Source organism: Emys orbicularis, chromosome 2 (assembly GCF_028017835.1).
Source record: "Emys orbicularis isolate rEmyOrb1 chromosome 2, rEmyOrb1.hap1, whole genome shotgun sequence".
Taxonomy (NCBI): domain Eukaryota; kingdom Metazoa; phylum Chordata; order Testudines; family Emydidae; genus Emys; species Emys orbicularis.
The window spans coordinates 14871196-14897019 of record NC_088684.1 but is presented as its reverse complement, the minus strand read 5'-3'; positions in this window follow the sequence as shown (position 1 = coordinate 14897019).

Sequence of the window (25824 nt, the reverse complement as noted above, 5' to 3'; positions counted from 1 at the left end):
AGCAACAGGTGACAGCCTCCGGAGGGGGCTCTTCTTGGGGTTCTAGTGACTGGTGCCAGCCTTGCTTGGGGAGAGGAGGAAGCCTCCGGTGAGCGGCTGGGGGTGTCCTGTTTTCTCTTTGGGAAATATGGTCACCCTGCAGCTCCCAGCCACCATGGGTGGAGGAGCCCCCCCCCCGTGCAGCTGCTGCAGGTAGAAGGGGAACCCCACAGCTCTGAGCCACCACGGTGGTGGGGGAAACCATGGAGCCACAGCAGCAAAAGTCACAGACAGGTCACGGCTTCCATGAATTTTTGTTTATTGTCCGTGACCTGTCCATGACTTTTACTAAAAATATCCATGACAAAATCTTAGCCTTAGTTATGGACCACACACTGTGCTGGACAGTACCTCTTTAGTAAGGAAATAAATCCAGCGTGACTATATCATGTGAAATGTATCTAGTGCCCATGGGCTAGCTGCTCAAGTGTCTACACTGCACTCAGAGGTGTGGCTGCAGCACATGTAGATATACTGGAGGTAGCTTTGATCTAACTAGCTTGACTAACAACAGCAGTGAAGCTATGGCAGCACAGGCTTTACAACCCATAATACAACACAGGCCAAACCAAGACCAAAGCAAGAGCCTCAGTGCACAATAAGATTACATATCCCAGAATAAGAAAAATCCCCACAGTGCAGTACTTTAAGAGTTTTATTTTCGGGCAGGGTTGTTATCCACAATTTGCCCTTCCCCACCCCCACAACACAAATAGGACTCAAGATCTCGCATTCACCTTGACTTTCAGCCTCTCTGATTCCCAGAGTGTCCAGCAGACAGGCAAAATGAACTGCGCTTTTTAAAACACATAACTGGCAAGGGTTTTGGTCTGTACTGAGGTAGTTCATAGAGACCCCAGCCAGGGATCAGGGTCCCGTTGTGCTAGGTGCTGTACAAACAAAACCAAAAAAGTCAGTCCCTGACCCAAAGAGCTTCCAACTAAATATAAGACGAAAGACAATAGGTGGCTAAAACCAAATAAACAGAAGGGGGGTAGATGGGTGGCAGGAGCACAAGGTACTTGTGCCAATGTCCTGGTTTAGTACTGTTTTATTGCTTTGCATTGGTTGGCTTGTAAAGAGGCGGTGTGGTCCCCTGCCGCCCCGGAGAGGGATGAGCCTTTCTGGACACAAGAGTGGGTGGGGCCAGAGAGCTCCACGCTCACCTCCCAGAGGATCAGGCGCAGGACAGGAAGTAGAAAAGCCCAACCCCAGAGCTCACTCAAGGAGCAGCCGCTGGGGAAGCCAGATGCCTCTGGCCTAGCTCCCGGCTGGGAGACCCCGGTGACTGGCGGCAGACCCGAAGATTGGCCTGCCCGACCAACGCCCAACACTGACCAGAGCCCGGAGGAGCTGTCAAGACTACCCCTCACCAGTTACCCAGAGGACCCCATGGTGCTTGACCCCCCTGGAGGACACTGTCCTGACCCAGATACCTCTAGAGGGGGAGTTAGGAAGTGGCCTGGGGGCAGCCGACCCTAGTCTGGCTGTAGCACTGCCAGAGACTATGCCAGTGTGTTGTGGCCAGGATCCCCACTGACTCAGCAGCAGGCCTTCAGCCGCTGCTAGGGGCCCGGGCTGGGAGGCAGTGGAGTGGGTGGGCCCGTGTCCCCCCGGTCATCCCACTCGTGGGTAACAGTCTCTCCCACTCCCGGGCCCTTCTGAGCCAAGAGCCTGGGCTTGTTGTTAACCTGTCTTAGCTCAGACCCTGCCTGAGGGCTTGAGCCTTACCGTCCCGCCCTGACGCAGGGCCTGGGCCTGTCAATTATATAAACTGCTGCTCCGCCCCTGCCATAGAACTGAACTCTATTTGCAAGAGTCGAGCCAGATCTGTAAAACAGGAATTGCAGCACTTAGTTCTGGAAGAGGAGAGAGAGCAAAATAATAAAACAAGCCCCTAACATTCACAGCAAACAGGAAATGGCAATAATTCTTGGCTGTAAGCCCACCGTGATCCTGTCAGAAACTCTGACATTATATGCTGTACATGAGACTGGAAGGTAAGCTCAGAGTCACTCACGTCAGGGATCCCGACAACTAGATGGAAAGTGATGGCCATCAAAATTCTATGTCAAGGGAAGGACATGTTTTAAGACATGCTGAGTTCAAATGATCATTGGATAAACGGAGTTGTAAGAAATTAGCATACTGCCCTTTGAACTGACAGAACAGACACCAGCTATGGTAAGGGGAATGAGAATCGCTCTTTTTCGTGTGTCGGAGTTGACAAGTGTTTGGTTTTGGGAACTGTTGGCATTTGTGACCTTTGCATTTCCTTAGAAAGCCAAAGAGCTTCACATAAGAAAATGGGAATCATGGCGCTAATAGCTTGAATAGGTAAGTAAATCATCGATATGATGCTAGCAAATGATAAGCCGCAAACAGGATTCCTGATGTGTTGCCCATAGCTTGTGTATGTTTGACCTTATTTGACTGATCAGAAAGGGAATAGCAGGGATACAAAATGTAAGTACTAAGAATGCTGTAGTTGGGCATCTTAATTCAAATGTGAGAGAAAAAAGGATGATACTTCAGTGAGGGCTAAACAGTAGGTGTCCAGCAGACTTTACTGGAGAGGATAGGTGAATTCAGTTTGATTCTCTGATGTCAGCTAAAGAGAAATACAGGTTTTAATGTTGTGCTTAAGTGTAGAAAAACATAATGTCAGCTCCTAAAAGCAACATAGGCCTTAAGCTTCAGCAAGAGTTGTCGTCTTCTTTATTTTGTAAAATGAGAATCAACAGGCGTCTGTGCCATATCTTTTACACAAAAGTCAACCTCTGTTTTTGGAACCTCCAATATCCAAATCTCGTATCTGGTCCAGTATCCAAAGTTCATATTTCAGCCAACATTTGGTTTTACAAAGCCGCAATTATACAAAGATGTCAGATGTTCTGCTGGAGTTTTGTTAAACTGGAGCTTATCTGTAATGCACCATAAAGCAGTTTTCAGTGCTCTCTTATTTTTCTGAACTGTTGTTTAGAGCCAAGAGATTGTGTTCTTTCTTTCTTTCTTGCTACAAATTTTGGGCCAAGTCTTCGGCCAGGTCTACACTACCGCGGTAGTTCGACAGCTGGCAATCGAAGTTCCGGGTTCGATTTATCGCGTCTGGTCTGGACGCGATAAATCGATCCTGGAAGCGCTCGCCGTCGACTGTGGTACTCCAGCTCGGCGAGAGGAGTACCGCGGAGTCGACGGGGAGCCTGCCTGCCGCGTGTGGACCACGTCTGAACCGCGGTAAGTTCGAACTAAGGTATGTCGACTTCAGCTACGTTATTCACGTAGCTGAAGTTGCGTACCTTAGTTCGAATTTGGGGGTTAGTGTAGACCAGGCCTTCAGCTTGCTTAAGCTGGCAGGTACACCAATTTACACCCCGTAAAGATCCATCCCACTCCCTGGTAAGTGCTAGATTTAGTACAGATAGTCTAGGAATGCAGTGTAGCAAATTTGTGCTGGATTCTACTCCCAGTTCTTCCAGTGTAACTCCAGGGAAACGCCATTGACTTCACTCGAGTTATTCCTGATTCAGATTGGTGTCACACAGCAGAATCTCTGTAAGGACATAAAACAGAATATTACAATGACTGAAACTCTGGTTTTGTGCAAGCCAAAATTTAAGAGTCCTGAAAACTTTATTTATGTAATTTTTATTTTCCTCTAGCCCCTTGGCAATAGTTGGTAAGAGCTCCTGCCATAAACACTAATGAATTTTGCATTGAATTCTGACTCCTGGCATTTAGAGCTTGATAAACCTTCTTTCCCTTTATCTGATAGATTCCTTTTCTGCTAATTGGTGTCAACATCAATCATGATCAGGGGTGCAACACCACTAGTTTAAAGGCCCATTTGCTGGCTTGCCTTAAACCCTGAATAACTTGGAGCTCTGGGCAGCTTACACATAAAAGTGGCAATAAACATCCTTTCCACTCTAAGCTACACAAATCTAGGAAAATTGAGAAAAAGTTAGTGTAGTGGCAACAAATAAAAGCTGCTTCCAGCAGGCTTGTCAGTTACATAGCTGGCACATGCAGTAGATGAGACCCTGTTAAATGTGTTACTTAGCAAAAGTGAGAGATTCCTCCAGATTCCCAAACGTACAAGCCACATCCTGCAGCCCTTCCTCAGGCAAATCTCCTATTGAAGGCAAGGGACGGGCGACAGCTCCATGCACGTACACAAACAGCAATAGTCTTTGTTAGGTGTAATAACCACTTTACACTATTTGTACCTGTAAGAAGAGTCACTACATCCCTTCTTTCTTTTCCCATTATACGCAGTATAGAACTAAAATGACTGCAATGTCTGCAGTATAGACAGACAGGAACACAAATGGGATGGGTAGGATGGAGAAGGAGACTGGCTAAGGGGCATGGAGGGTTTCACCTCTGTGTTGCTGGTTCAAATCCATCCTAGAATAATAACGACTAAGAATTGCTACCATCTGCTCAATGTACCATGTGAAATGAATTGATGGTCTGTTTCCAGTGAGTGGTTGTCCATGTGAAAAAGCCACCCTCATAGCTCCCCTTTTGCTCATCTCAGGAGAGAGGCCAAGGGTTAAAAAATGGTCCTGGAAACAACTACCTTCTCACTCCTAGGCTATGTCTACACTACAGCCGGGATCGACGCTCTGAGATTGATCCACCGGCAGTCGATTTAGCAGGTCTACTGAAGACCTGCCAAATTGACAGCAGATCGCTCTCCAGTCGACCCCTGTACTCTACTCCTGACGAGAAGAGTAAGGTAAGTCGACGGGTCTCCCGTCGATCCCCCGTGCTGTAGACCATGTGGTAACTCTACCTAGGGTACATCAACTCCAGCTACGTTATTCACATAGCTGGAGTTGCGTAGCATAGGTTGACTTACTGTGGTAGTGTAGACAAAGCCCTAAAGATGGTCCCTCAAGGTCACATTGGTTGGACAATGGGGGAAGGTTACACTGACATGTCATGTCTATTGGGTGGAGTGAGGACTTCAATCTGGAGGGCTGCCGGCATGGCACCTTTGATACAACTTCTTCACTATCAAATGTTCTATATGAATTATGAGAACAGCATGGTGTGGGTTTAAAGAGCACAGCAGTGCCTCCTGGTGGCACTCCAGGACGGTCAGTCTTTAAATGGGTACAGCAGCACAGGATGGGACACTCTTCAGGAGGGTCTTGTTGGCAGAGCTGGATAGGTTAAATATAGAATTTGAGATGGTTGGCCCCGGACTATTTGTTCTTACTGTGCTGCACACACAGACTTGTGAATTGTTTATCTGAAAAATTTAAAAGGTTAATCTATTGCATTCTCATACTCACCTCACTGGTGTCAGACTGAGAATGGGTGTATAGAGAAACAGTGTTTCACATAAAGGGGGAATGACAGAGCCTATTTGAGCCCTGACGTTTCTCTTCTTAAAGCTGAGGGTAAATCCTGAGTGCATTGTCTTTGGGAAATTACTTATATATCCCAGGGTTTCTACATTAGTTTTAACATCTTTTTATTCTGTTTTATATAGGGTCCCACAATGCCCTCATCACTGTAATAATAATAGAGAGTAAACCCTTATATAACGTGGTAGTTACGTTCCTAGAAAACCATGTCATATAAAAACGTGTTATATAAACTGAAGAATAAATGGGGAAAATAGGGTTACATTCCCAGACATGACAAAGTTGTACATGTTGGGGGCATGGGAGGGGGTGCAGGGTGTGGGCTCTGGGAGGGAGTTTGGGTGTGGGAGGGTGCTCAGGGCAGGGGGCTGGGGCATGGGAGGGGGCTTGGAGTGCCAGATCCGGTGGGTGCTCACAAGTGGATCCTTGTGCCTGTTGTTCCTGGCAGAGGCACTGCCCCCATCCCTCCCTGAGCGTTGACTGCAGGAGTGGCACTTGCAAGCGGAGGCAGCATGCAGAGCTGCCTGGCCACACCTCCACCTCCTCCAGGAACAGCAGGCATGGGGAGCCGCTTGCGGGGAGCCGCCTGAGGTGAGCGCCCCACCTGGATCCGGCACCCCAAGCCCCCTCCCGCACCCAAACTCCCTCCCGTGAGCGCGCTGTATAAAAATGGGTCACTAAAGGAAAACTGCATTATGTCAAAAACGCGCTGTATGAATGCGTGTTATATAAGGATTTACTGTACCTTACTCTTAGATAGCACTTTGCATCAGCTGATCTCAAAGCACTTTATAAGGGAGATCAGCATCGTTATCCCCATTTTACAGATGGGGAAACTGAGGAACTGAGAGGGAAGTGACTTGCCCAAGGTCACCCAATAAGCCAGTAGCTGAGCCAGGAAGAGTACTCAGGTTTCCTGAGTCCCTGTGCAGTGCTCTATCCACTAGGCCATACTTTTAAGAAGAGATGTGTCCAGATCTTGAGCCTCCCAGAGATTAAGGAAAGTCTTATGCAGGATTTGGTTCATCCCATAACAGTCTACACGGTTGCAGCTACAGAGTTCAGATTCAGAGGTCCAGCACACCAATGGTTGGGGATATTCAGATCTGAGTCTTTGGTCCATAATAGACAGAACCAGATTCTGGTTTGGATTCTGATTCCCCACACTCCAGAGTTCAGGGTTGTTCTGACCTGAGGCTTTGGATTGGCATCAGCTGCAGAATTAATGTCTGGATTTTCACCCTCCCCTCTTCCTCGGCACTCTGGCAAGCTCAGGTGTGTTCAGATCCGGGGAGCTTGCTGCAGGCTCATTTCCACTTTTAAGGAGTAAGATCTAAACATGTTGGCAATTCCCCATTTAAGGACTATTCCACCTTTGCATGAGGCCTGTGATTGTGATAGCAGTAATCAAGAGATATTACCACTCCATCCCACTGTAAACTCCAGGGCTGGCCTGCGAGTGACTGTGAGTAGAGATGGTGAACTGTACATTTTCATTTGGGGCATTTTCTTTTTCGAAATGTGAAGCAATATTGGCCGAGGTGATTCCCTTCACCTCCACAGGCAGAGCAGGTGAAAAGTGCTCTCATTTGCAGGAGCACTTTGAGCTGAAATTGATGTTCCTGACAAAGCAGTGGTGACAACAAACAGCAAATTGCCAGTCCCCTGAAATACAGCAGGTACCTATTCCATTTAAGGCTGCCTCACAGCTCACTGAGCATTAGTGTTAGTGCAGTTAGAATCTCTTTGTTGCCTAGTGAAGCCTAAAATTTGATGGTAGCGAGCTATGATACCTCAGATGTTAGGACAGTACATCCTCATAATCTGGGTATTGGATGTTCTAGCGGGAAGAGGACAAGCATGTAAGCAACTGAAATCTTCCTGGATATCTGCTAAGAAATCCTTCTGCCTTCTGCATTTGGCTCAGAGTTAAGAGCACAAGTCAAATGCTGAAACAACCCTTAATTACCGTGACCATCTTACCCTGAGACAAGATGGGAGATTTGATTCAGGTTCTAATATCATCCTATGCTGGGAGCCCCTGAGTTCTCACAAGCTAAACAGTGTTGGGCCAAGTCAGTCCTGGGCTGGGACACTGAGGAACACTAGGTGTTGTAATTGTTGATTCAGTAGGAAGCACTCACCCTTCTTCTAGTCAGTGCTGAACTACTACCCTGGCATGGGGTTAAGTAGTAACAGGCTGCTAAGAGCGCTGACTTTTGGATGAGACGTAAAATGGAGGTTTTGATCACTTCTGAGCACAGCACTTCTTGTAACTGTCATACAACAAGGGTAAAGAATCACAGAAACGGTCTTTCCCCCCCTTAACATTGATCAAGGATCTTCATTAGAATTCTTCTGAAGCATTAGGTGTAGGCCATTGCCAGATATTACTATGACAGTAGTGTCCTCATCAGAAAAGCACTGGCACCTTTGTTACAATAGCCGGCTCAGAAGGGTGGGCAAGGCTTGAATGTGTGCTGGAAGCTTATACTGCTACTGACCTGTTGTATGGACAAGTAAAAGATCTCTCTCTCATCAACTGCCATCCTGGTATCTTTCACAAGCACCACATACACTAAACAGTTAAATTTGTTGATGGGAAAACAGAAACACTTTTGGCCATATGGCAAACTTGTACCATTGTGAGTTAGGGGGTACGAACTTCCTGATGAGCAACTGTATGCAAGAAGCTGGCATCATTTGCTATTACCTACATGAATAGACACGAACAGAAAGTCTGAACTTCGAAACGATGACACATCAATAAATGAAGCTGCTTTTTTCACCTTTGACATGAATTGTCTTGGATACTACACAATAATCGGAATTTGCATTGCTAGTGGGGAAAATAAGGGCCTGTTTGACCTTCTGTAGAAGTAGGGTCTGTGTTTGTGGACTGATGAAAATCATTCGTCTAGAAAGTTACTCCAAGTGTCAGAAATTGGCTTATTGTCTGTCTAATGCATTGCCTCACAGGTGCCACACCTGAATGCTCAATATACACAGTACATAGGGATTGTTTCCCTAACAACTCTCTCTAATACTGAAAATTGCTGAAATTATCTTCTTGGAGTCTGGCGGGGGGTGGAGGGAGTGAGGGTGAGGGGATCACATCCAAAATGTAAGTGTTAGCCTTTTGTGCAGAGGTTGGGGATGCAGGCTCAGGGGTAGGGTGGGGCTGGGGATGAGGGGGTGGGGGTGAGGCTGGGGATGAAGGGGTAGGGGTGCTGGAGGGGGCTCCAGGTTTGGGGGGGGGCTCAGGGCTAGGGCAGGAGATTGGGGCACAGGGTTGGGCTTACCTCCGGCAGCTCCCAGTGCAGAGGCAAGCTTCCTGCCTGTCCTGGCACCGCAGACTGTGCTGCGCCCTGGAAGCGACCAGCAGCTGGTCCGGCTCCTAGGCGGAGGCACGCAAGTGTCTCCGTGAGGCTCTCGCCTGCAGGCACCGCACCCCTACCCCCCCGCTACCATTGGTCGGAAACCATTGGCCGGAGCTCGGGGCAGGGGCAGCGCACGGAGCCCCGTGGCCCCCGTGCCTACTAGCCGGACCTGCTGCTGGCCACTTCTGGGGCGCAGTGCGGTGTCAGAACAGATAGGGCCAACTAATTTTTACCGGCCGGCCTCCAGGGTCCCTGGGTGCTGAGCAAGGCGACCCAGTGCCTTGCATTCCATGACCCAGTATTGGGTCGTGACCCAAACATTGAAAATGACTGACTTACATGAACCATCCTGCCTAAAACATATCTTAGTTATGCCATATTTATAACATAACAATTTTTCTATGAAGAATTTGGGGTGTAGCGTCACAACAAGCATCACTTTATTTATTTTGCGTGTTTACAAAAAGAGAGAAAGAACATTACCTATTGTCCATGAACCTATTTTCATCATATCTGGTTTACATAATTGATGAGCTAATGACACCTGTTCAACCATCCATTAGGCAAGTCTCATCTTACGCGGGGGTTCCGTTCCGCGGTTAGCGCGTAAAGGGAAAACCGCGTATAGTGAAACACTCATTGAGTTCAATGGCGGGCAGAATCGCCCGCACAACAGATGCAGTTTTTATATTGTTGTTTTTCTTTTTTCCCCCCGTTTTTGCCAACCGCGCAAAGCTGAATTCGCACATGTTAAATGCGCCTAAGATGCGACTTGCCTGTATTTTAATCAATTACACAAGATTCCTGTAACCAAGTAATGGTGACAGAGATCTGTTAGAGTAATTTCTGATAAAACTAAAAGCATCTCTCAACAGATTATTATTTTATTAACCACAGAAAAAAACACCAGCTGCATATCAGTTACATGTGGTCCCTTTCTGGCTACCTGGACACTTTTCCCTAAGAGTCAGGGGTTAGAGTAAAAGGACATAATCCATTATTTAATAACAGACTACGGTCCTGCTAAAATTAAGCTTATAAATAACACAGTAGGGTCAGCTAACATTCACAGTAAAACCAGAGTGGATAATTGAGTACAGGCTTACTATGATTACAGACATTCATTAGTCGAAAAGAAAACAGTCTTTAACATTAGAGTTTAGCCAGCAATTTTGGCAAACACAGAAAAGTTTCTGGGATATTTGGCCAAGACGTGATGAGGGTTTAACATAGAAAAATAAAGATTAATATATAGAAACAATATAAATCTAAGGGAGTAGATTCTGGCCCCATCTCCATCCCTGGCATAATAAGCTCTTTGCTACCCACATCCAGCCCTCCCAGCATAGGGGGCACTTCAGGGTCTTTGTTGAGCACACTGAGCTGGAACAATCCTGGGCTGGCAGAACAGCCCTTGAGGCTTCTGCTCTAACTTGCCCTTGGGAATGAACCGACCCCGGAGAGTCCCCAGACGGCCATGTATGCCCCTTCCCCCTCAGATGGGCTAAGCAGAGCTCCAGCCCATCTGAGGAGCTGGTCCATGATCTGTATCCTCGCGTGTGGTATTATTTTGCTTAAAAATAACCAGATTTTCATACTGATGACCTATTCCTCAGCTATAAATTGGTGCAGCTCTACTGAAGTCAAAGGAACAAAGCCAATTTACAGCAGATCAGGAGCTGGCCCACTGTCTATATGACTCACCGCTGACAAGTCTAGCAGAGCTTAGCCTTGGGACCTGGCACCAAGATACAATAATAACTGGTGCACCAAAATAGATTAGGCAGGCTGGTCTATCCAGATACTAACTGGGACGGGAAGTATTCTCCATCCTAGCTAATTAGGACTTTTTCCTTTTGGTTGTGTTCTATATATGTAGGTTCGTATAGTGCCCTCATCAGACAGCATCTGAGAACCTTCCAGTCGTGCATCAAGTGACATGACTAACATCTGTTATGTGTAAACCTCCAAATCAGGTTCCACACGCTCTTCTTCATTTCTCCACAGCGGTAATGCTCCTGTAGAGTGGCACTGTTGCTAAGCACAGGACCAAAGATCAAGAAAGCCAAGCAGATTGCTTCGTCTGAGCAATCCAATTTCCGGGAGCAGAACTAGGTTCTTACCAGTGTAGACAACTATTCTAACACTAAAGAAATATCTCCGAGAATTAAATCATTAGTGTATATGTTGGCCGGAGGGTACCACTCTTTGTATTGTAGAGCTTCCCATAAACAGTTCAGATTTGTGCTGCTGGACTGTGAAGCCCAGTTAAGCTGCTCTATCTCCCAGGTGAACTGTGAATACATGAACACTCTTTACTAGAGAGAACACCAGAGCACCATATTAATTTATTATAGTGCACTGAAATATGAAGGATAGCAAAACAAAACAACCGAAAAAAGTTCACAATAAACGGAATATTTAAATTTTAGAGGATTTTCTCCCCCACATTGTAACTTCAATGGAACACTCCCAAGTTGGCAGAAAACATGTTGAATGAAATATTTGAGGGCTAGAGAGGAAGGCATTAGATTGGGACTCAGAAAATCTGAGTACAATTCCCAATTTTTTCACAAACATCCTGTATGACCATGGTCAGCTATGCCTCGGCTTTTCCCCATCTGCAAAATGGTGATAATAACTCTTTCTCTCCCCCCACACTTTGTCTGTCTTCTCTGTTTAGATTGTGAGTTATTTCAAGACAGGGACCATCTCTTGCTGTGCATATACACAGTGGCTAGGTCTACACTACCCGCCTGAGTCGGCGGGTAGAAATCGACCTCTCGGGGATCGAATTATCGCGTCTCGTCGGGACGCGACAATCGATCCCCGAATCGACGCTCTTACTCCACCAGCGGAGGTGGGAGTAAGCGCCGTCGACGGGAAGCCGCGGAGGTCGATTTTGCTGCCGTCCTTACAGCGGGGTCAGTCGGCTGCGATACGTCGAATTCAGCTACGCTATTCGCGTAGCTGAATTTGCGTATCTTAAATCGACCCCCCCCTGTAGTGAAGACCTGCCCAGTGACTCGGTTGGAGCCTATTACTAATATTTAATAATAATAATAAGAGTATTTGCCATCAGCCCATTGAGCTATCAAGATAACCTCTAACATGGGGCAATCCCTGATATACACCTAATAATATACACAGCCAGTTGTGCCATTGTATGCCGCAGAGTTAAACACCTAGCAACTTACAACCTGATGCATCAGCTCTGATTAGCCTAAAGTAATACCGGTCATAACATTTTCCAAATAGAGTATTTGACTGAATGACCTTCTGCAGCAGTTAATTTCAGACAGGCTGCATGCAATTTATTTATTCTAAATGTATCTGCCATTAATTCCATGGAGCTTCCCCTTTTTCTCCTGTTAAGAAATAGTGTGAAAAAAGAGAGACCATCAGTTTTCACTGGCTTAGGAGTTGTTAACCAGTCCCACAACTGGCTGAACATTTTAAAACCATTTTATAATAGGTCTTGCTAGTAAAGAAAACCACAAGGAATGCATATTCTCTCCTGAGTTTGATAGTGGGATAGACAGGTGCCACTACCTAGGTGGAGGAGCCTCATGAGTTGGGGAGTTCAATCCTGAATAATCTATAAATTCTTCTTGCCAACTTTATTTATTCCTCTGTGAGACTTACAATAATGAGGAGTCAGTCATTTTAATTTTAACGGATCTTGGATTCCTTATGCAGGCAAAATTCTCCATCCAAGTCCATGGGGGATTGTGATGGGGCAGAGAAAGGGTTAAGGAGAGCCTATGGGCCCAGCTAGCCCCACTCTGCTACACCTGCAGACAGTGCCAAACCTGGAGGGGGAATAGAAGGAGAAATCCTGGCTTAGTTCAGGGCTGACTGGTGAGGAGGAAGGACGGAGCTCTGCCTCTCTACCGGAAGGGAGTATTGTTTGCAGAGTTGTGGGGAGATGACTAAAGATAGTTAAGAGCCAGGCAGACTGCGAAGAGCTACAAAAGGATCTCTCAAAACTGGGTGACTGGGCAACAAAATGGCAGATGAAATTTAATGTTGATAAATGCAAAGTAATGCACATTGGAAAGCATAATCCCAACGATACGTATAAAATGATGGTGTCTAAATTAGCTGTTACCACTCAAGAGATCTTGGAGACATTGTGGATAGTTCTCTGAAAACATCCACTCAATGTGCAGTGGCAGTCAAAAAAGCGAACAGAATGCTGGGAATAATTATGAAAGGGATAGATAATAGGACAGAAAATATCATGTTGCCTCTATATAAATCCATGGTACACCCACATCTTGAATACTGTGTGCAGATGTGGTCGCCCCATCTCAAAAAAGATATTGGAATTGGAAAAGGTTCAGAAAAGGGCAACCAAAATGATTAGGGGTATGGAACGGCGTCCGTATGAGGAGAGATTAATAAAACTGGGACTTTTCAGCTTGGAAAAGAGACGACTAAGGGGAGATATGATTGAGAGCTATACAATCATGACCGGTATAGAGAAAGTAGATAAGGAAGTGTTGTTTACTACTTCTCACAACTCAAGAACTAGGGGTCACCAAATGAAATTAATAGGCAGCAGGTTTAAAACAAATAAAAGGAAGTATTTCTTCACACAATGCACAGTCAACCTGTGGAACTCCTTGCCAGAGGATGTTGTGAAGGCCAAGACCATAACAGGGTTCAAAAAAGAACTAGATAAATTCATGGAGGATAGGTCCATCAATGGCTATTAGCCTGGATGCGCAGGGATTGTATCCCTAGCCTCTGTTTACCAGAAGCTAGGAATGAGCGACAGGGGATGGATCACTTGATGATTACCTGTTCTGTTCATTCCCTCTGGGGCACCTGGCACTGGCCACTATCGGAAGACAGGATACTGGGCTAGATGGACCCTTGGTCTGACCCAGTAGGGCCATTCTCATGTTCTTATATGTGCACAGCACAATGTCAGCGGAAGAGCTTCTACCACTGACATCACTTCTGCAAAGGGCAGAAGCTGTTTTATTATGTCAATGGGAGAGCTCTCTCCTGGTGGTATAGAGCGGCTTCACCAGATATGCTGCAGCGGCTGTATGTGTAGACATGCCCTCAGAGAGACAAGGTGGGTAAGGCAATATCTTTTATTGGACCAACTTCTGTTGATGAAAGAGACAAATTTGCAAGCTACACAGAGCTCTTCTTCAGTCTGGGAAAGTTACTCAGTGTCACAACTAGATACAAGGTGGAACAGATTGTTTAGCATAAGTAGTTAACATATTCTGAGACCGTTCAAGGTGAAGTGCCCAATAACACCTGTGCAGTCATAGGTCAAAAAGGAAAGGGATTAGTAGGTTACAGATTGTTGTAATAAGCCATAAATCCAGTGATAAAACACAAAAACTCCATATCACCCATGGGTGAACACTATTCATAGGACATTCACTCCATCTCTGTCCTCTCAAGCCTCATCCTCAAAGGAAACCTGCACAACACCTTCAAAAGATGAGCCTGGGAACTGCATGTCATAACTTTAAAATCATGGTCTTAATAAAGACACTGAATTTATGGCTTATTACAACAATCTGTAACCCACCATCCCCCATTTTCTGTCAGACTCAGACTCAGACTCAAACTTTAAGGTCAGAAGGGGCCATTATGATCATCTAGTCTGACCTCCTGCACAATACAGGCCACAGAATCTCACCCACCCACTCCTGTAACAAACCCCTAACCTATGCCTGAGTTATTGAAGTCCTCAAATCGTGGTTTAAAGACCTCAAGGTGCATAGAATCCTCCAGCAAGTGACCCGTGCCCCACGCTGCAGAGGAAGGCGAAAACCCCCCAGGACTTCTGCCAATCTGCCCTGGAGGAAAATTCCTTCCCGACCCCAAATATGGTGATCAGCTAAACCCTGAGCATTTGGACAAGACTCACCAGCCAGACACCCAGGAAAGAATTCTCTGTAGTAACTCAGATCCCACCCCATCTAACCTCCCATCACAGACCATTGGGCATATTTACCTGCTAATAATCAAAGATCAATTAATTGCCAAAATTAGGCTATCCTATCATACCATCACCTCCATAAACTTATCAAGCTTAGTCTTGAATGATGAATTCATACTGGACCAGATGCAGAGGCGGGCTACTAGGATGATCAGTGGCATGGAGAGCCTACCACGCTAGAGGAGACTAAAGGGCTTGTCTAGCTTAGCAAATTTACATCAGCTGACCTACTATTTATATAACAGGGTATAAATCAGGAGTGTCTCCATTCAAGTCAATGGTGTTAAATCTGTGTAAGTGAGTGGAGAATCAGGCCTATGAAATCTTGTCAGTATTATATGAACTGAAAATACAATGACTCAGTGTTGTTTGCTGTCTCAGACAGAGTCCTTATAGGACAGCTATTCTCCTCTGGGCTGCTCACATGCTAGCCTAGGGACAGGGCCGGTGCAAGGAAGTTTCACGCCCTAGGTGAAACTTCCACCTTGCGCCCCCCCCAGCCCTGCAGCAGCTCCCCGCCCCCCCGCCCTGAGGCACCCCCCCCGCAGCAGCTCCCCCCCCGCCCTGAGGCGCCCACCCCGCGGCAGCTCCCACCCCCGGGGAGCCGTGCGGCAGCTCCCCACCCCAGCTCACCTCTGCTCCACCTCCTCCCCAAGCACGCTGCCCCCGCTCTAATTCTCCTCCCCTCCCAGGCTTGCAGCGCCAAACAGCTGATTGGCACCGCAAGCCTGGGAAGCGGGAGAAGTGGAGCAGCAATGGCATGCTCGGGGAGGGGGCGTAGCAGAGGTGAGCTGGGGTGGGGAGCCCTGCGGCAGCTCCCCCCCCCAGCCCCAAGGCACCCCCGCGGCAGCTCCCCCCGGCCCGGGGAGCCGTGTGACAGCTCCCCACCACAGCTCACCTCTGCTCCGCCTCCTCCCCGAGCACGCTGCCCCCGCTCTAATTCTCCTCCCCTCCCAGGCTTGCAGCGCCAAACAGCTGATTGGCGCTGCAAGCCTGGGAGGCGGGAGAAGTGGAGCAGTGACCGCGCACTCGGAGAGGGGGCGTAGGAATGCTGTAAAAAAAAATTGGGGGCACCGCTTTTTGGCGCCCCCAAATCTTGGCGCCCTAGGCAACCGCCTAGTTTGCCTAAATGGTAGCACCGGCCCTGCCTAGGGAAACAAACAAGGAATTCAGGATTTGGTGGAAGAAAATATGTCCCTGGTAGTGATAGAAGGCCTAAATCTCACTTATACGAAGGCCCCTTACACTACACTGGTAGTGGAGACGGTGCTTACTATATGCTCCTTTTAAGCCCCTTTGCACTGCAATGGGGAATTCAGGGTAGAATCTCTCAACCTCCCCTCTGTGTTGCCTTCCCACCTCACTGGTGTACTGCTCTTAGATGGGTGTGGGACAGAACATTATTGCTCCGTAGTTGCTATGCTTACCAGAATACAGTCCATTTATCTCCCTTTTACAATCCAGGGAGAATCTTCACTCCCTGGGATATTCCCAATGTCTCTCTACAAGTCAACTTTTGGGGCCTAGCTTTTCTACCAGTGAGCTTGTTTTGCAGCTAGCACTAAACAAAAGTCACCGTTTTATTGTAGCCAGCCATTTAACAACTTTAAAATGAGATCTGTAGCAACATATTTGCACTGGCTGCAACTATTTAAATGCAAATGTATTTAGCGCCCTCTGTTCTAGCTACCAATCATTTGAACTGCCGGGACTTTTGTCTCTGCCTTTAAATACCTTATTTCTCTTTTGGGAACTTCATGCCTTTTTAAAAAATATAATGTTTGAGCTTCTCAAAGCAGCATTTCCAATTCAGCGAAATGGCTCTGCAAATGTATTTCCTTCAGGCTGGCCTCACGCTTCTACACAGCTTTGGGTCACAGGTTGCAAATGGAGCACGGCGCTATACATAGCATTTGTGTACGGGCCTCAGAATATTAAATGCATTTGCCTCCCCAGCATCCTTTTTTCCTCCAGGAACTTATACATTTGTTTAAATATTACACCTGGACATATATGAATACCTTCTCCATACAGTCTTTCCATTGAAAACATCCAGACCCACTCAAGTTACTTGACCCCTTTGATGTTGACAAAGGGTGTGTCTACACTGCAGTTAGACACCCCTGGCTGGCCCATGCCAGCTGACTTGGGCGCATGCTAAGGGGCTGTTTAACGGTGGTGTAAACATGCAGACTTGGGCTGCAGCCCGAGCTTTGGGACCCTCCCACCTCGCAGAGTCCTACAGCCCAGGCACCAGCCACAGCCCGAACATCTACACTGAAATTAAACAGCCCCTTGCCTGAGCCGTGCGAGCCGGAGTCAGCTGGCATGGGCCAGCGGCGGGTTTTTAATTGCAGTAAAGACATAGAATCATAGAATCTCAGGGTTGGAAGGGACCTCAGGAGGTCATCTAGTCCAACCCCCTGCTCAAAGCAGGACCAGTCCCCAGACCCAAAGAGGTCGTTCAGCAAGGCTGCAGATCTGGTAACACCATATCAGACTCATATAAAGGCAACCAGGGACCATTTCCAACAGCAGTGATACTTCTAATCTTCCTGCTCGATATTGTCTTGAGCTGGGACATGGGCAGTCAGGCCTACTGGTTGGAGCTGGAGTCAGCAGCCAGGAACAGTGCCAGTGGTCAGAGCCAGAGTCAGGAACCAAACAGGGGAGCAGGGCTGGAGCAGACTGAGCAGGACTGAAGCAAGGCTGGGAACAAGACAGGAGCAGGGCTAGGAGCAGGGCAGGCATAGGAGAGATCACAGCTGCAGGCACATGCATTGAGCAGCCAGAGATTAGTTGTTACGGTTGGGTTTAAGAGCAGGCTTGCTGACTTCCTTGGCCAATCAGGCAGTCTTGCTGTGGCTCAGCTATGCCCATAGGCTGCCTGGAGCCTGGGCAGGCACAGTTGCAAGTCCTCATTCCTGACAGATCTCCCAATCTGTGCAATCATAGAATCATAGAATATCAGGGTTGGAAGGGACCTCAGGAGGTCATCTAGTCTAACCCCCTGCTCAATGCAGGACCAATAACAACTAAATCATCCCAGCCAGGGCTTTGTCAAGCCTGACTTTAAAAACCTCTAAGGAAGGAGATTCCACCACCTCCCTAGGTAACCCATTCCAGTGCTTCACCACCCTCCTAGTGAAATAGTGTTTCCTAATATCCAACCTAGACCTCCCTCACTGCAACTTGAGACCATTGCTCCTTGTTCTGTCATCTGCCACCACTGAGAACAGCCGAGCTCCATCCTCTTTGGAACCCCCCTTTCAGGTAGTTGAAAGCAGCTATCAAATCCCCCCTCATTCTTGTCTTCTGGAGACTAAACAATCCCAGTTCCCTCAGCCTCTCCTCATAAGTCATGTGCTCCAGACCCCTAATCATTTTTGTTGCCCTCCGCTGGACTCTTTCCAATTTTTCCACATCCTTCTTGTAGTGTGGGGCCCAAAACTGGACACAGTACTCCAGATGAGGCCTCACCAATGTCGAATAGAGGGGAATGATCACGTCCCTCGATCTGCTGGCAATGCCCCTACTTATACAGCCCAAAATGCCATTAGCCTTCTTGGCAACAAGGGCACACTGTTGACTCATATCCAGCTTCTTGTCCATTGTAATCCCTAGGTCCTTTTCTGAAGAACTGCTGCCTAGCCATTCAGTCCCTAGTCTGTAGCAGTGCATGGGATTCTTCCGTCCTAAGTGCAGGACTCTGCACTTGTCCTTGTTGAACCTCATCAGATTTCTTTTGGCCCAATCCTCTAATTTGTCTAGGTCCCTCTGTATCCTATCCCTACCCTCCAGCATATCTACCACTCCTCCCAGTTTAGTGTCATCTGCAAACTTGCTGAGGATGCAGTCCACGCCATCCTCCAGATCATTAATGAAGATATTGAACAAAACTGGCCACAGGACCGACCCTTGGGGCACTCCACTTGAAACTGGCTGCCAACTAGACATGGAGCCATTGATCACTACCCATTGAGCCCGACAATCTAGCCAGCTTTCTATCCACCTTATAATCCATTCATCCAGCCCGTACATCTTTAACTTGCTGGCAAGAATACTGTGGGAGACCGTATCAAAAGCGTTGCTAAAGTCAAGGAATAACAGGTCCACTGCTTTCCCCTCATCCACAGAGCCAGTTATCTGGTCATAGAAGGCAATTAGGTTAGTCAGGCATGACTTGCCCTTGGTGAATCCATGCTGACTGTTCCTGATCACTTTCCTCTCCTCTAAGTGCTTCAGAATTGATTCCATGATTTTTCCAGGGACTGAGGTGAGGCTGACTGTCCTGTAATTCCCCAGATCCTCCTTCTTCCCTTTTTTAAATATGGGCACTACATTAGCCTTTTTCCAGTGTTTTTTATTTCAAAACTTGTTTTTTAACACTTTTTGCCTATTTTATTCCAACTTCACGGCAGCCGTTGTCAAAGCTAAAACATATTTTGGGCTTATAAAGTACCATTCATCAGAGAATCTCAGACTGCTTTTTAGACACTAAATAGGGCCCGCCTCCCCCACATAATGTAGGTATTATCCCTACTTTACCGAAAAGGAAACTAAGGCACTTAGTGTCAATGGCAGATAAGGGAAGAGAACCCAGGAGTTCTAAGAGCGACTGACTGGATGTAACACTCTACCACACTCCTTAGACAGGCAGTGTTTGAGCAATAGACTTTAAGATACATTGGCTGGGTTTTCTGACACAGCGACAAGTCAAGAAAAGTCAGAAAATCTTTAGGGTTAAGTTAACGTGCAAAACTCATTCGCTCACTTTACTACGGAGGAGCTCATTTCCGCTCACTGGCTCCAATGCTGGTAGAATACCAGGACGAATCCTTAGCCCTCTATTTAATTCTCACACCAGGCACTATACAAGCAAGAGGGTTATTCACAAAGGTTAAGTGTGGGAGTCGTAAGATAATACAGGCGCTCAGCTAAATTAGTATTGCCCAGTGTACAGAACCAGTTCTTACAAGAGCTGCCACGTTAACATTAACCTAAGTCAGTTTTCCATTGACTAGGAGGTGTTTTTCCATTTTTCTGGTACAGTATTCCTTTGGCTAACAGTATCTGCACCAGGGCCTATTTATACTTGCATCTGGAGCATCCTTTGACTCCTTGCTGTATTTGCAAAAATATCAGATACAGATCATTAATCACCGAGCCTGTCCTGTACCTGAATTATTTAATACAAAATATGCAGCGTTTTGAATTATTTAATACGATGTGTGAAAGATTCTCTGTGATACACATGCAGAGATTATTAAGAGCCCTCACTAACTGGGTCTTATTTGCCAGAACCCAATAGCAACCTGGAACCAGTAACCATCCCCTTATGTCTTATAGTGATAGATTTAAGGAGCTCAATTTGTGCAGCTTAACAAAGAGAAGGCTAAGGGATGACTTGATTATGGTTTAAAAGTATCTACATGGGGAACAAATATTTGATAATGGGCTCTTCAATCTAGCAAAAGCCTCACACAATCCAATGGTTGGAAGTTGAAAGCTAGACAAATTCAGATGGGAAATAAGACATATATTTTTAACGGTGAGGGTTACTGACTTTTGGAACAACTTACCAAGGGTTGTGGTAGATTCTCCATCAGTGGTCATTTTAAAAGCAAGATGGGATGTTTTTCTAAAAGATCTGCTCTAGGGATTATTGTGGGGAAGTTCTATGGCCTGTGCTATACAGGAGGTCAGACTAGATGATCACAGTGGTCCCTTCTGGCCTTGGAATCTGATTGATTTTTAACATTGATCATTAAAAGTGTTGTTATAACTTGTATAGGACAGGATAGTCAACACCCCAAAAGGTCCAAAGAGTTCTGGCTTGGTACACATGGGTATCCAAAAGTCAGGATGCTTATCTGGACCATCTGATCCTCCTGAGTCTACAAAACTGGTCTGGAAATAGCATGGGAATAGGTTCTCTCCGAAAGTGTTTTGGTCTTTCCTGCTTCTAGATAGACTAGAACAGGGATCGGCAACCTTTCAGAAGTGGTGTGCCGAGTCTTCATTTATTCACTCTAATTTAAAGTTTTGCGTGCCAGTAATACATTTTAACGTTTTTAGAAGGTTTCTTTCTATAAGTCTATAATATATAACTAAACTATTGTTGTATGTAAAGTAAATAAGGTTTTTAAAATGTTTAAGAAGCTTAATTTAAAACTAAATTAAAATGCAGAGCCCCCCGGACCAGTGGCCAGGACCCAGGCAGTGTGAATGCTGCCTTTGGCACGCGTGCCATTGGTTGCCTACCCCTGGACTAGAAATACAAGGCCAGCTCTTGTAATAGAATTTCAATAATTCTGCTTCCAGGGTCTTATCCCGCTCCATTGAAGACAGTGGAAGGATTCCTACTGATTTCTTGGGAAGTTAGATCAGCCTCCTGGTTGATGGGGTGATTCACTGTCATAAATAAAATGGCCTGGTATAAGACACAACATGGAGATTGGACATTCCTGAAGGAATTTACATCTATGGCCCTAATCTTCAAAACACTCCAGCATGTGTGTATCTTTATTCTCATGAGTAAAGTCATGGACATGATGTAGTGTTTGCAGGGTTGGTGCCTAGAAGCCAAGCACAAAATGGGTTTCTTGCAGTGGGAGCAAGGTGGGAGAAAGAGGACTGGGGCACACCATAACATGGAGCCCTCTGTGACTCTGGCCCCAACCTTGGGCCGTGACCCTGCACTCATACCTGAGTCAAAGCCCTACTGCCCAATTAGAGAGGTGATGGCAGCCTACCCAGCAGTAGAGGCAGCAACATAGACACCCTTCTACTTCCAGGAGCATCAGGAATAGCAGGAGAGGGCCTCATAGTACTTAGCCCAGCACTCAGAATGTGTGTGCCTAGGTGAGTTGGGTTGGTGCACTCTTATTTTGGTGTTGGCGGTGACCTCCACGGTAGTTGGATTTGGAGTTAACATGCCATTGAGATGAATGTGACAGAGCTATTGTTTCAGGTTGGCTGTAGACTCAGGCAGTCACCCTTGAATCAGCTGTACTTGGGTCACATTTTCAAACTTTTCTTCTTAACCAACCATGAGGACTAGAAATGTCTTTTCTTTAAAGGAAAAGGGATTCTGATGTAATCACATAACTCCAGGAGCTGGGGCTTTAACACAGGCCTATAATGCCTGTGCCTTAACCTGTCTAAAACAATAGCCATGTCATTTTAAAATAAATTACCAATGGGCTAAAGGGAGCATTAGTATGTGTTTTTTAGCAAACTCATCAGAATGAAAGTGTTCATTTGTCCATTCACCATTTTTCTCTTCAAGATGGCCATAAATTTAACATATAACAAACAGTAACTTTTGGAATTTTTTGTTAGGTAGCTATGAATCATCTCAAGTAATATTTGGCGTTATTTTATTACATAGCTGTGAATCAACTCAGTTTGTCCTTTCAACTTGTCTTCTGCTTTTACAAGGCTTTAATATCTGATTACTTTTCACCTCAGTGAGCCCTGATGGTTGGTATCCTTGATTTACAGGTACTGCTGCAGCTGAGTGGATGTTAGAGTTACATTTCTCTCCATTTGGATTCAAGTGCACGGTATATTGTAGCTCAGGTTCTATGCGCCAGCATTACGTGTGTGTGTTTGTGGTCTATGCCTCAACAAATGGCACCCGCATACATTTACCGGCTTTCTTGGAGGGATTACATCTCTGTTGCCTCCAGCCCCAAAGCAGCATGCAACACACCCTAATGATAATGGAGAGGATTCCTCATAACATGCCTGTGGCCTGTGAGTTTTGACTCCAAGGAAAGGAGGCAAGTTACGTTGTAGTGGCTCATGCAGGAGTAGAGCTGAGAGAGTTTGGGATGTAGTTCTTCCATCCCAATTTCTTGTATTGCCACTGGCTTTGAGTGTCCCCACGTTTGGCCCTTTCCTGTTACTGTGGCTCAGTTTTCTATAGAATAGCTTTATCTTCAAATCTAACCATCTCCTCATAATTTTTCTGGTATCCTGACTGCAAGATACCAGGCTCTCTAGCCACTAGTTCAGATCTTTCTCTTTCTCTTTTTGATATGGATCCAAAACGCATCATAAAATCCATGGAACCAACATCATCCCTGGTGTAACTCCACTTAAGTCAATGAAGTTACACCAGCAATAAATTTGGACGCTGGCTCTACTTTCAGACTAATCCTTTTATCCTTTTGTCATTTCCCCCCAAATCTTTTAAAAACCAAAACCAAAAAGTTTTACATCCTTTTAAAACCAGATGACAGGATCAAACCTCCTCATCCCTTTGCCTCTCTCTTGGCTGTTCGGAAAAAAAAAAAGGTTGAGATGAAAATCCTTTTGTTTCTTTGTCACCCGTTCTCATCACTCCATTTCTTTGAAACTATTTTTGCATTTTCTGAACTTCAGAACTGTGTCCTTAAACTTACAAAGATTTTCAATCAGTCGCTTATGTTAATCCAGAGCCCACAATATCTACCATAAAATTATCTTTAGGACAATATAGACTTTAAAAGAAAAACATAATGCAAAATAATTTTTAAATCATATTTTCCTCAAGCTCTGGCTAATTTTCTTAATTGTCTGCTTCTTTGAAAAAAGTAATTTATTTTTATAGTCCACATTTTTCCTCCTGCTGTTCATCCTTTGAGGCACACAAATAATATAAGATCTAGATATCCATCTCCTTGCGCCATTTATCATGGCTCTTCAAGACTCTTCTTTGAATTACTTGTGCTGCTGCAAGGATTAAAAGGCTCTCGGTTCATATAATGTGGTCTTTTCAGTTTGTATTGTTCATTAAGTGCATTCAGTCTGAAGGCACCATCACAACAAAGAAAATGGCTGCTCACCTCTATTTCGCAGCTGTAAATTTCACATTCTGCTTCCCATTTCAGCACCGTTTGTTATCTATTGCAGTATTTCTTTCTCTGACAAGAAAAACATTTACAGCCAGTTTCTAATATGCTTACTCACGTTGCATCATTACTTCTTCCACAAGTAATCCTATTGAAATCAATGAGACTACTCAAGGAATAAAGTGCTACTCAATCTGAGCAAGGGAGGCAGAATCTGGCTCTAAAATATTTGCATGTACCATCTTTTTAATCTGCTCAGCAAAGTTTTAAGAGCAAAAGTGCCCATAAAGTATTGCTCCCCTTCTGCCCACAGACAAATGCTGCTGTTGCCAAGAAAATGTTTTTCCAATAAAATAAAATAAAATGTAAACCATGGAAAAGAAAAAGAATCAGAATGGGGAAAAAACTTAAGACAGAATCACTAATTTGAGTATCAACAATCTCCAAAGTTCACATTAAGCAATTATTTTGTTGAAAAGCTAGAAAGGACATTTTTGACGGGTGCTGTTCTGACCGCTTGATGGCACCTCCTCCTGGCTGTTCTGGGAATTAGCTCTGCCCAACCAACACCCCTTTCCACCGGTTGCTCTCCATCACTCTCTGTTACTCGCTCTGCAGCCCCTCTCTCACTCCAGGAGTTGCAGCTTCCTCTGTGACTGGGTCCTCTGGCCAGGTCACTAAGTGGTTTCCACTTCCCGGGGAGAGTCCTTCAGAGTCTTTCTGCTCAAGCGACATCAGGCAGTTCTCCTGCCCGCTGCCATGACCCTGTCACTCCTGCAGCAATCTAGGCAGTCTTCTAATTCACTGCCCCAAATTACCACTCGGCAGTGGTTGGTCGGGGAACCCTGGCCCTCTACTTTGGGTTCCAGTCCAGGGCCTTAACCAAGGACTCAGGGTCTGCAGCTTCTCTAATCTTACTGTTCTCGCCTTTGGATTACTTCCTAACTTGCTTCTACTCATTCTATTCAGACCCTTCTCTCACAGGGTCTACTAGTTCTCAGGGATTCCTAGTCGTCCTTCCCTCTCTCTTCCCTCAGGGAGAGTGACTGCCACTTTTCACCCTGCAGCCCCCCTCTGTTGTCAGTCTCTTGGCTTTATGTAAGTGCCACCTGTTCCCTTACAGGTGATCTTGCTTCCAATTAGTGGCCTCCTCCCAGCCTAAATCTCTCCCCTGTTTACCACCTAATGGTTGATTGGGCCTGCCTGGTCTAATTCAACCCTCTCAGGGCCAGTACGAGGAGCCTGCCCCATCACAACATTCTTTTACAGTAACTTCCTAGCTGCCATTCATAACATAAGGGGGAAGAGGACAAAAGAGTCTTTGAGCTATGGGGACATTCAGGTTTTACTAGAGTTTCTATTAGAGGGAAATGCACCTTAAAATAAATATTATATATACACACATATGCTGAGAAACTGCTACTGTGTCTTTGTTCACTGGGTCCAGAAATATTTGAGACACTGAAAACAGCTGACCAAGAGATTGAATGAAAATCCACAGGGGTCCTGTGGAACAGATATGTTGAATGCCAGGATTGCAATGGTAAACCTATGGGGGGCTCACTGCTTCAGGTCCCAGAGAACTGGCATGGTGTGTTGGGATCACTGTGTCCTGGAAACCTGGGATGATGACCAGTGGCTGCACAACTTCCAAATGAGGAAGCAGACCTTCATGAATGATGTCAGGAACATGAACCAACTCTCCAGCACCAGACCTAGACCACTCATTTTTAGAAATGCATACCAGTACAGAAGCAGGTGGCAATTGCCCTTAGGAAGTTGGCAACACCTGACAGCTAATGGTCAATTGCCAACCACATCGGGGCTGGGAAGTCAACTGTTGGGCTGGTGGTTGTACAGGTTTGCCATACTATCAATACTATAAACTATATAACGCAAGTCCCTGAAATTATAGCTGGATATCAGAGGATGGGGATTCTGAAATCTGCAGGGGCCATCAACAGAACACACACACCCCAATACTTTTGGCATCCAAAAGGTATCGGTGAATATGTGAACTGAAAAGGTTACAATTCCCTCATTCTCCAACGCTTAGTGGATCAGAGGGGTCAGTTTATGAACACCAACATTAGACACACCAGCATGTTCAGGAGATCAGGATTGTGTTTGAGGGGGGAACAAATTTCTTTATTCCCCAGAAATGACATGGCTCTGTACAGTGTTTCTGTGCCGACAGTTATTTTGCAGGA